The sequence below is a fragment of the Podarcis bocagei genome (genome assembly GCF_964188305.1).
Source record: "Podarcis bocagei genome assembly, chromosome: 2".
NCBI lineage: Eukaryota > Metazoa > Chordata > Lepidosauria > Squamata > Lacertidae > Podarcis > Podarcis bocagei.
The window spans coordinates 57,463,556-57,474,522 of NC_138126.1; the positions used below are offsets into that span (position 1 = coordinate 57,463,556).

At 42.5% G+C, this 10,967-nt stretch overlaps 1 long non-coding RNA gene across 1 annotated transcript in view; it reads right to left on the bottom strand.

Annotated features, from left to right (window-relative positions):
• The window catches only part of LOC308582255, a 35,865-nt gene extending 29,750 nt beyond the window's left edge, over positions 1-6,115 (bottom strand). The window contains exon 1 of the long non-coding RNA XR_014005573.1: positions 5,885-6,115. This is a non-coding gene — a long non-coding RNA (uncharacterized lncRNA). The remainder of the gene's footprint in view (positions 1-5,884) is intronic.
• Positions 6,116-10,967: the final 4,852 nt, after the last annotated feature.

The window sequence follows — 10,967 nt, forward strand, 5'->3', positions numbered from 1 at the left end:
ACTAACCGTAGCATTAGCAAAAGCTGACTTCTGCCACTGGCTTAAATTATGCAAATTGCATATATTTGCATATTTCACATAATTTCTTCTGTTAGATGTGAAGAATGCAAATAGTTTTCGCTGGGTGTGTAAGCCCTCTCTCATGACCGCTGGAAATACTGCAGAGATCCTGCAGTAAGTTTTGAGATTTCACAAAACATTTTCAAGATCACCTTTGAAGTCTTAAGGACTAGAAATATGCTTTTTTCAAGATTTTTCTTTCTTTTTAATGAGAGTGGAGACTCTCAGGATGCTGAGCCTAATATCAGCAATGGCACTTGCAGTACATTTGAAGAATCCACACATCTATGACCATGTCCTCAAATGGAGGGATATACCACCATAACACACCAGATGCACAATGCAATGTTTTCAAAAGCTGTTGCCAGAGTTTTACCTTTCATAGAACAAAAGACTGGTTATATCCTCCCCCTTGAGGAATTCCAGTATGGATTTTTATCCCAAATTTGGACAAAATGTTGTGATTCCTTTTACAACCCGACCCAGATGTTTCACTTTGCATAGGCCGTTAATCTGAGGCTACTGCTGTGCTTACCTTATGGGGACTCAGCTGAGGCTGCAATCCTCTACCTACTTTCCTTGGAGTCTACCTACTTTCCTTTGTAATGAATGGGACTCTACCTACTTTCCTTTGTAATGAATGGGACTTACTTGTTAATAGGCATGTAAAGGACTACACTGATAGCCTGTAGTCATTCTGCAGTATGGAGCAAATAAACCAGGGGCTCTCCCCCTGATCAGGAAATGCAGCCTCATCTTTAACATCCATAGCATATCCAGAATGCATATTGAAACTTGCTTTATTTTTATATCTGCACATAGTTTCTATATTGTACAGAAACAGTTTTCTGATAATACTTTAACTAGTGAAATGTCTGCGCAGTTTTACAAAAAACAATTTCTAGCTTTTTTGTGCAATGCCCTGGGATATTTTTAAAAAACTTTTTGAAGGGATTTGGCCGACCTCAGTGCAATTAATTAATTAGAACTTGACAGTTAATTAAATAACCCTGGGGATTGCCTCAAAAGGAACCATCCTTCCAAACTCAAGACCTTCTCTAGGCTATGCAAAATCCCCACTGCACCCTCCTCTTCCCTGAAGCTGTCTTCCGCATATCCCACGAGAGACAGCCATGAGTGGTAAAGCCCAGGAGCATCACTGATATAAGCAGAAAGTTCCTACCTTATTTAATTAAAGACAGTTTGTTTCTCTAATGCTCTTCAGACTGCCAGAGAACTGAGATGTGCTGGCAACCACACACCTTTCCTAATGAAATCAGGGCTGGCTGAATAATGTTTTGAATCCAGGACACCTGTGCAGAGCTGAAGTCTCTTTGTGAAAGCATCTGACAAATGACAGCAACATCCCTGCAATGGCAGACAATTCCCTCCACCTCCTTTTCCCCATCTCCAGTTTATTGATTGCAAATGCAGGCACTAATCACCAAGTTCCATGTAGCTCACTAGGACAATGCCTTTCAAGCTAGCCCTTCAAAACCTGTTCACGGTCTCAAACACTTTTCATAATAATGGGGGCCCTGTCTCCTCAATCATAATGATCTGCATCTCTCACAGCTGTTCGGTCTGCTTCTCTTGCACCAGACCGGCACCTTCTGGCTGAGAGGTTCCTACATTTTTATTGCTAAGGTATCACTGCACTGCAGGGCTGGCTTCTCCTAGCAACCACTACATTCATCATGGTAGATTAATGGAAGCCAGCAAAGCTACCTGAGTACATACATACTACACATGCGTCTATGAGAGAGGTAGGTAACTAGTGTGAAAGTGTCAACTCCAGGGGACAAACTGCTAATATTTGGGCAAATGCCATGTCCCAAGCCCACATTTGCCAAAAAAGCAGGGCAGGGGGAGAGGTGGCAGGGCACATTTAAGGGGAAGGGATCAGCAGGCAAGAAGACTGATTCTTAACCCCTCCTGCATCCAGCAATTCTCCTTTGCAAGTATCTGGGGGTGGTTAAAGCTGCCCTGTGGGATTTGCAGAGAACTATTAGTGGGTAGAGGGACGCGGGTAGCGCAGTGGTCTAAACCACTGAGCCTTTTAGGCTTGCCAATTAGAAGGTTGGCGGTTTGAATCCCTGCGACAGGGTGAGCTCCTGTTGCTCGGTCCCAGCTCCTGCCAACCTAGCAGTTTGAAAGCACACCAAAAAGCGCAAGTAGATAAATAGATACCGCTCCGGTGGGAAGGTAAACAGCATTTTCGTGTGCTGCTCTGGTTTCGGTGTTCCATTGCATGCCAGAAGCAGCTTAGTCATGCTGGCCACATGACCCAGAAAAACTCTGTGGACAAATGCTGGCTCCCTCGGTCAGCAGAGCGAGATGAGTGCCGCAACCCCAGAGTTGTCTGCGACTGGACTTAACTGTCAGGGGTCCTTTACCTTTACCTTTTTATTAGTGGGTGGAGGAAGGTTAAGCACCGATGCCTATCCACTGATGGTTCTTAGCCTCCACAACAGCATTATTGGAATGGGAACAGGATTGAGAACCCCTTATTTCCCTTGTAATGTATAGTTTGAACCAGTGACTTTAGATCCCTGAATTTTGAATGCACATGGATCCTCAGTCATTACGTTAAACAACAAAAGAAGCAGAGGCTAAACCCAAATACTGTGCCATACCATATTTTGTAAAAGTTGTCAAACAACTGTAGCAAGCAGCAAAAAAAGCAAGCACAATTTATAATGAAAGCAATGATCTGCAATCTGAGAATTCTCAGTTCTAGTAGCAGATTCAGATTCATCTCAAATTTCTTTATAATTTATGGCTATGAATTTGGAATGGAAGTGCGCATTGTTATGTTTTCAACGAGCAACTCTTGCACAAAAGGGAAAACCTTTTGGATATTCCAGACACTACTCTTGAGTAAGGAATCTTATAGCTGTAGCTGAATATGACAGTAGTCAGTAACATTGCATGGTTACATTATGTCACTTAATTTTAGATGGTTTGCAAATAACAAATCACCATTGTTATCTGTAATGATGATAAAAACAAACACTTGAACTTTCATTATTGAGGTTTTCCCCTTAGACATCTTAGCTATAGAGTTCACTGTAGCCTAAAAATTAGACTATAAATATAGCATGGGGAGCAAGTAGAGAAGACATTGGGAATGAGTGGGAAACAGATTATTCTCTTTTTTCCCATCCCAAGACCTAATGGAAGTGTCTTCTTCTGTGTACTGCACTTTAAGATGAACACATCAGAATAGGTTCAGAGGAGGGCAGTGAAGATGGTCTGTGGTATAGAAACAAGTCCTCTGAGAAACAATCAAGGGAACTATGTTTGTTTAGCCTGGAGAAGAGAAGAATGAGGGCAAGAATTATAGCACTCTTCAAATATGTGAAGGGCTATCACATGGCAGAGGGCAAGACTAGGTCTACTAGACTTCACAGGAAAGTAGATTTCAGTGGAATATTAGGAGAAACGTCTTAACAGAATGGATAATTTGACAATGGAAAAAATTACAGAGGGAGGAGGCTCTCCCTTGCTGGAAGTCTTCAAATACAAGCTAGACAGCCATCTACTGGGCTTTCCTAAGCCTGGAACTCCTGTATTTATTTGTTTATGGTGTCCCTAACACCATCCAGTTCTCTGGGCAACATCCCGAAATACTTTTAAAATATGATATCAACAATAAAATACAAAAAAATTTGGCCCAGATCATGCATAATGATAAGTCAAACCATGGTTAGGTGTGAACAAATTAGGACATGGGGACACAAAGCAAAAATTACAGCAGCTTCGCTCCTACCCTGGTCCTGCTGCTGCTGTGCTAACTGAAACTATGTCATGGTTTGCCTTTACATTACATCTGAACCTTGTCCCATTCCAGACAGCCCATGAGCTGTAACCAAAGTTTGTTCTTGGCTGACCACTTGTGGTTTGTTTTGGGGCAAAAACCATGAGCCCAGGATCAGATGAAACCAAACTTTATTTTAGCATCAGGTAGCATGGTACCAAATTTCTTCAACCTTGGGTCCCCAGATGTTGCTGGACTACAACTCCCATCATCCCTCACCACTGTCTAAACTGGCTGGGGATGATGGGATTGTAGTCCAACAACATCTGGGTACCCAGGGTTGAAGAATTTTGCTGGTACAGGGCATTTAGTTCTGGAATGCCTAGCAATTAAGTGGCAACTACTCAGGGACCCTTTTAAAGCAACCTGAACCAAAATTACCACCAGAAAGAAATATATTGTGGTATGAATGAATTCTGAACCAAATTGCTTGTGTTTAGAATCATGAGAAGGCACTAGGGAGCTTCACAGCCATATGTGGCTTTTGCTACTTGTACAATTTGAAGATCAGAGATTAAATTGTAATGAAAAGCAGCTCTCTTTGCCAGAAAAAAATTAGAACCTAAATTTGTCTGGGCCCCAGTTCACCACTTGGGTTATTCTGTTTTGTCTTTTAAGACTGCTAATTCTCTGAAACAAGGACTGTCCATACGGGTTTTCAAAGTGTCTTTTACAATAGGGCCATCAGGTGCCATTGTAATATGAGCTGCCATTGGCGGTGTATCAGAATTAATCACTCTCATAACCCTCCTATACTTGCTTCTGCAGTAGACAATGGTGTCCTTCCTACCAAGCTGTTTCAATCTCTTTGTTTCCCTACCCCAACCATGGCTCCCAACCCAGGGAGATGAAAATTGGCTCCTATCTCTTTCTGGCTTTTGGAATAAAAAGAAGTACTAATTAAGAAAATTCATTAGGAAAAGTTAATCATCTCTCTCACTGTCTTGGGTTTAACAAACCTTCCAAGCATGAAAAGGGATTGGGAGCTACTGCAGTCCCCAATTAAACCAGCCCTTCTCTGTTGTCTGTTTGGTAAAGCATGCTTTGCCTTCAGCACCAGGGATAGTGAAACTGAATATTATCTGTTCCGGCCCCTCCTGAAAGCACACATACACTAATTATGCAACTGAAATATTAAAGTGTGAATTTCTGTTATTATTTTTTTAATGTACTTCTCTCTCTCTCTCTCTCTCTCTCTCTCTCTCTCTCTCTCTCTCTCTCTCTCTCTCTCTTTACAGTTACCACAGATAAATAATTGGGTATGTTTCACCCCTCTCCCGGTTTTGGAATTTTGAATCCAAATGTTTAATCAGGGACTGTGAAGTGTGGCTGGAACTCACAAGATGTGTATGAAAAGTGGAGAACTTGTGGTAAGGATGAGGACAACAAGACTGAGATTATGGGACTGGACTGACATCTTGCATATTGATAATTTCAGTTTTTACCATTCAAAATAATAAAAATCAAACACCAATGCACACTTACCTGGGAGTAAGAGCCACTGAACTTACTTCTGAACACACATGCATAGGACCGCACTGCAAAAAATCTCATTAACTAGAAAAGGGTTGGGTGGGCTAAGCAGGGTTTACTGTGTTGCTGTGCCTCAGTTCCCTGCATTGCTCTTCTGCACAACTACCAGAATCAGGGGGCAAGTAAATAGAAGCAAATTTGTTTCTTTCGCAGGGCACACAATTCTGTTTCTTTCGGCAAAGGAAATACAATCCTGCATGCTCCATACCAGGGGTCAGCAAACTTTTTCAGCAGGGGGCCGGCCCACTGTGCCTCAGACCTTGTATGGGGCCAGACTATATTTTTTTGGGGGGGGGGATGACGAATTCCTATGTCCCACAAATAACCCAGAGATGCATTTTAAATAAAAGGACACATTCTACTCATGTAAAAACACGCTGATCCGCGGGCTGGATTTAGAAGGCGGTTGGGCTGGATTGGGCCCCCGGGCCTTAGTTTGCCTACCCCTGCTCCATACTGTAGATTCCACACCTTGTGAGAGTCTGATGCCTTCCAAAACTGCTCCTTGTCATCAGCAAATTGCCCTGACCACATCAGAGCTAAGAGGATTGACATTCACTCAATAATAGAGGCTACTCAAGTGGTTGCCAGGGGCAACAAGCTTCAAAGGGTGCCTTCAGGAACACACATTCCTTGTGCTTTCTTTGGAGATTTGTGGCAAAAGGCAGAAAAATGGAGTGGAAATTGCATTTGGAGAGTTAAGGGAGACCAGGAAAGAAAACCCCTTCACTTGCCCCCTCTGCTAGCTTTCAGCGTTGAGTATTTGAGGTGGCGGTAGGAGTTGACATTTTAAGTCTGCCTCTCTGAGTCTGCTGGTTTTCCTTAACCTCCGCTTTCTCTTTTGAAAACAAGTGAGCTGTTCCACCCTACCCTAACATTCTGCCAAATTCTATGCATGTTTACTCAGAAGTAATTTCCACTGTGTTCAATAGAGCTTACTCCAGGTAGGCAGAACTAGTATTGTACTTTTAGAGAATGGGCGAGGGAACTTGTGGTATTCTAGAAGTTGCTGGACTTCAAATCCCATCATTCCTGACCACTGGTCATGCTGGCTAGGGCTAATAGGAGTTGGAGTCTAGCAACACCTGGAGGACTGCAGAGTCACCATCCACCCCTACAAATCATTCATTTATTCCATCTATATACCACCTTTATCTTCCAAGGATCTCAAGGTGGCCCCCCCCCACAATTTCATCCTCACAACAGCCCTGTGAGGTAGGTTAGGGTAAGAGATGGTGACTGGCCAAGGTCACCCAGTGAACTTCATGGCTGAGTGGGGATTCAAACTCTGCTCTCCCAGATCCTAGTCCAGCACTCTAACCATATGGCACACTATTTGGAGGTGTCCTTTTCCCCCCTCCCTGGGAATGGGATGGAACTTGACCTGGCTAACATTTAACTTGTACGTTCAACCTGTATTATGAGAGGTATTCGACTAAGGAGTACTGCCTCTTTTAGTGGTAAGAGGGGATTGAGGAGGAGGCTGGTGCAGCGACGGATGTGTAACAAAAATACAATGTGGACTGCTCAGTTCTTTAAGGCATGTAAACAATGCTCTGTTGTGCAGTTGTGCAGTGGTGGTGATCTAGGATAAAGGAGAACAGTATTTGCATAAGTCAATGTTCTACTGTTCTGCATATAATATGGTTGTGCAAGGGAGTTGCAAATTTTCATCTTCCCTTCTTCTATGGTGCCAAGAATACCTTGAGTTGACCTACACCTACCTGGCAAATGCAGGCAACACAATAAATATACCAACATGTTTAAACAACATACTGTACTTTTCCGTCTATAAGACGCCCCCATGTATAAGACGCCCCTTATTTTGGGGGACTCAAATTTAAGAAAATGGGAGGAGAGTTGTTGAGCTTTTTTGTGGAGGATTGCTAAGCTTTTGGGGGGGGGACTGCCGAAAATCGCTCACCAGCACACTTCGCAAAATCCACCTCCTGTCTGTCCCATCGCTGGCAGAAGCTACCAATCGCCCACCCAACTGCCGGAGCGTCAGCCAATCAACACCACCCATTGATGCAGCAAACAATAACACGCACAATAGCCGCTGACAGCCTCACCAGCAACCAATCAAGCGTCCACCCTATGCACTACCCATGTATAAGACGACCCCCACTTTTTAGCATGATTTTTTAAAGTATGGTAGTTAAGGAGGCTGTAAAAGAGGCATTGCCAATTAAAAATAAAGTAGAAAAGAGTGCAGATTTAGGCAAATCAGGTAAAAATCTACAAAAAGATAGTCCAGGAAAGAATCTGAAGAACACATTGTTGGAAATATAAATAACAAAAGAAGCAACATTTTTATAATATATCAAAAGCAGGAAGCTGAATAGGGAGGCAGTTGAACTGCTAAATGTCAAAGGTATAAAGAGAGCATTGAAAGAACAGAGAAAAACTGCATATAAATGAAGTGAGTTCTTTGCATCTATTACTGCTGCAAAAGATATTCCCATACCTGAACCATTTATTTTTTTCAGGCAATACATCACATGAACTGTGCCAAACAGAAGTGACAAAAGGAAGATGCTCCAGCCAGGTTCATGTTAACATTTATTTGAGTTCAACACTCTTAGTGCAAACACGAGGAAAGCACTCTTAGATGTAATTTAAGAGGAAATTATTTTAGCGTCCACAATGAAGTCAGTCAGAAGTAGTATAAAAACAGCACTTTTTACATCCTCTGAAATATTTACACGTACTTGGGGTTTTTTACTTCAGTTTCTGCTTATTCACTTAGTGATACTAGATTCCCCCCACTCCCACCCCATTTACATAAAATGATGTACAACCATCACTATAAATGTCTTTGAAAATTAATAACTCCTCACTGAGAGACAAATTTGAATGTGGAGTGCCTTTACTAGTAAACAAAGTTCTTCCCAAGCCTTTTCTACTCGGATAGCTTCTATCTGCCACCAGGAAGCAGAGCAGAGTCCAATTTGGAAACATCTCTCATTACAAAACTGAACTCTATCACGTTTGTGAAGAAAGGCAGGAAATGGACTTCTGCACATAAAAGACATATGATGAACAGTGGGGTATTGAGGAATGCTGTACAAAATAACCTCAACAGAAACACTGATCCTTATAAATTGTATGCCACCCTAAGATCCAGTGAGAGAAAGGGTGGGATATAAATTAAATAACTAAACTAAACTAAACTAAACACCCCAGGGTACACTGAATACGTGCCCTGCGGAACTCATACAGAAACACTTCTGATGCATCTTCTATGGAAGCATTCATGAGAACATAATACTGTAGCTTAGCCTAATGTTTACAAAAGCATGAGGACAGACTCAGCATTTATTGGTAGGAGGTGTAGTATGCATATGTACACACACAAATGCAGGTAATTTTGGACATAAAACTGTGTGGCCAGCACCCACAAAGATATGTAGATGTAGTTCAGGCATATAAATTACTACACGTAAAGGGAACAATCACATGTCCCAACTATACCAAAACCATTTCCGCCTCCCTGCTCATGTGAATGCCTCCTTTTTTTTCCCTTGAGGAGTTTCTTTAAATGGTAAGTTTTATGTAGAAGGAGGGTAGAAATTAAAGGCTTGTTTTTGGAGTTGTGATTCCATCCTTTTAAGAAGGGCAGAATTAGGCAGCATATTCAAACTCTTTCCAGATAGCAAGCCGACAGACTGTTTCAAGGGCTGCAAGCTGAGCGGATACTGGCAACACTGGCCAGCTCTTGGTGTCTGCTTTGACTAGCTCTTTCACACCCAGGATCAACTTGCCAGATCTGTCTCTGTTTATATTTATGGCTTATTCTAAGTCCTGGAGTAAAAACAAGGCAAGTGCTGCTTACGGCAGGGTTCCTTTCTCAAATCTGCGACAAGCTGCCAGGGAAGCATACTTGTGTATTCTCCTGTCAAATGTGGCGCAGCTCCCTAGAACCTGGAAGCAGAAGAGGAATCCATATCTATTCATTTAGATGTTGTACCATCTGTCCTTCACCTAAGGGTCCCAGAGGGAAAAATACAATGTGAAATTAACAATCTAAAACTTGGGGGTGGGGGGGGGCGGGAACACAACAACATCCATCTCACAACAAAATCAAACCACAGAACGATAAAACCACAAAGAAGCAGGGAAAGCAAAGTACTCTTAGTACCCCTTATGCTTCCCCAAAGGCTTGGACAAAGTGGTGAGTTTTCACCTGCTGCAAAAAGGAAAACAAGGGTGACACGAGAGACACACCTCAGAGGGGTGGTCCTTCCATAAAAATGAAGCTACCTCAGAGAAAGACTGAACACACCATGGAGCCTGGGCATATGCTACTGTACTACTGCAAGGGCCACACAGTTTACTTTCACCCAACTTGTTTCCTTATACATCTACTGAGAAGCAAGGCCCATTAAGCCCAATGGGGTTTACTCCCAGGTATATAGGATTGCAGCCTAAGATGCCTATTTTAAATCCACATAAAAACTGCTAAAATGCTAAGCCTAAAAGGAGTGATACCCAGAGGGTGGATTTAAGGATATAAGAATTGCCTTGCTGGATCCAGACTAAGAGCATGAGCTCAGTCATGTCTACTCAGAAGTAAATCCTGTTTAATTCAGTAAGGCGCCCTCTCAGGTCAATGGAGTTAGCATTGCAGTCTAAAGCTACAATCCTATACCCACTTACTTAGAAGCGATATCACTGATCACAATAAAGTCTAAATATTTCTAGATGTGGGGAAACAATGAATTATGGAGCTATTAGCAGAGGGAAAAGAGAACATGTGTCAAGAGTTCAGGCAAGGAAGTGGGACCATGGACAGCTCCAAGTGGAGCTAAGGGGAAAAGTCAATCTGAACACAGACATTCAATGCAGCAGACTAGCAAATTCATTGCTCCTCCAAAGATACGTGCCAATTAGTGATTTAAATCGCTTAGCTCCACCCTCATAGGGAATTAGTATCTAAACAGACCATTATTACTGAAACTTTGGTGGAGACTGGAGTGTAAGTGGCTCCTTCTTGCTCCAAAGGTTCAGAAGTAGAGTCATCAGAGCAATGTCTTAAGGCTATGGAATGCTGGTCCCTGGAGTTCTCCTTACCTGGAGATCTGTGGCTAAGTGGCATCTTTCAGGGTTTATTCTGCATCCAATCTCTCCCCTTCTCAGTGTCCTCAGATATTTATTCTGGTCATAAGGGGTCCAACCCCTGAGCTATGACAGGAGGTCACTAGAGGGAGCCTTTGATTTAATCCTAAAGGATGCCCAGGTTCTGATGCAAGATGAATTGCTGAACTGCTTGAGAACATGAATACTGTGCTATCAAATCTATACCATATTTTTTGCTCTATAAGATGCACCAGACCACAAGACGCACCTGGTTTTTGGAGGAGGAAAACAAGAAAAAAAATATTCTGAATCTCAGAAGCCAGAACAGCAAGAGGGATTGCTGCGCAGTGAAAGCAGCAATCCCTTTTGCTGTTTTGGCTTCTGGGATAGCTGCGCAGCCTGCATTCACTCCATAAGACGCACACACATTTCCCCTTACTTTTTAGGAGGGAAAAAGTGAGTCTTATAGAGCAAA